Source organism: Sinocyclocheilus grahami, unplaced genomic scaffold (assembly GCF_001515645.1).
Source record: "Sinocyclocheilus grahami isolate Dianchi unplaced genomic scaffold, SAMN03320097.WGS_v1.1 scaffold793.1, whole genome shotgun sequence".
Taxonomy (NCBI): domain Eukaryota; kingdom Metazoa; phylum Chordata; class Actinopteri; order Cypriniformes; family Cyprinidae; genus Sinocyclocheilus; species Sinocyclocheilus grahami.
In genome coordinates, this window is record NW_015505972.1 from 38,213 (window position 1) to 38,827 (window position 615).

A 615-nucleotide genomic window follows, 5' to 3' on the forward strand; every position below is an offset into this window, starting at 1 on the left:
TTCTCTTTTGCTCAGATGGGAGAAGAAGATGGACAGCACTGACTCTACACCTCTCTCTACAGCCTCTCCATATAACTCTACATCTGCTTAGACCGCATAAATATATTTCATTCATTTTTAAAGTATATATCATTTTTATTTATTACAATGTAAGTTATCATTGTATAAAAATGTGGCATTACATGTATTTATTTGGTTTTTCAAGAATTTGGAGCTGTAATAATTTGATGACTATGAAAGCCATTTATTATACTGTATGAACTGACAAACCAGTTCCTATCAGTTACAATCTATATTTATGCCATGAAATTGATATATTTATGTCACACAAATCTGTAAAAGGAGAATTATGTTTAAATAAAGAAGATGACTGAAAGTATTTTCATTGTCATTCACTGCATTACTTTATGGGTCAAATGCTAGACAAATATCCAATATAAATAAACTTAATATGATTTGTGATAGCGATATTGTAATATTTTCTGTAGGGAGTAAATGAGGACTGGAACGTGTAGATACAAAAATTATTATTTAGACACGATGTGGACTCTTGAGTAATACTTTTATTCAGCAAGAACACAGCTAGTCAAAAGTGACAGTAAAGACATTTATCAC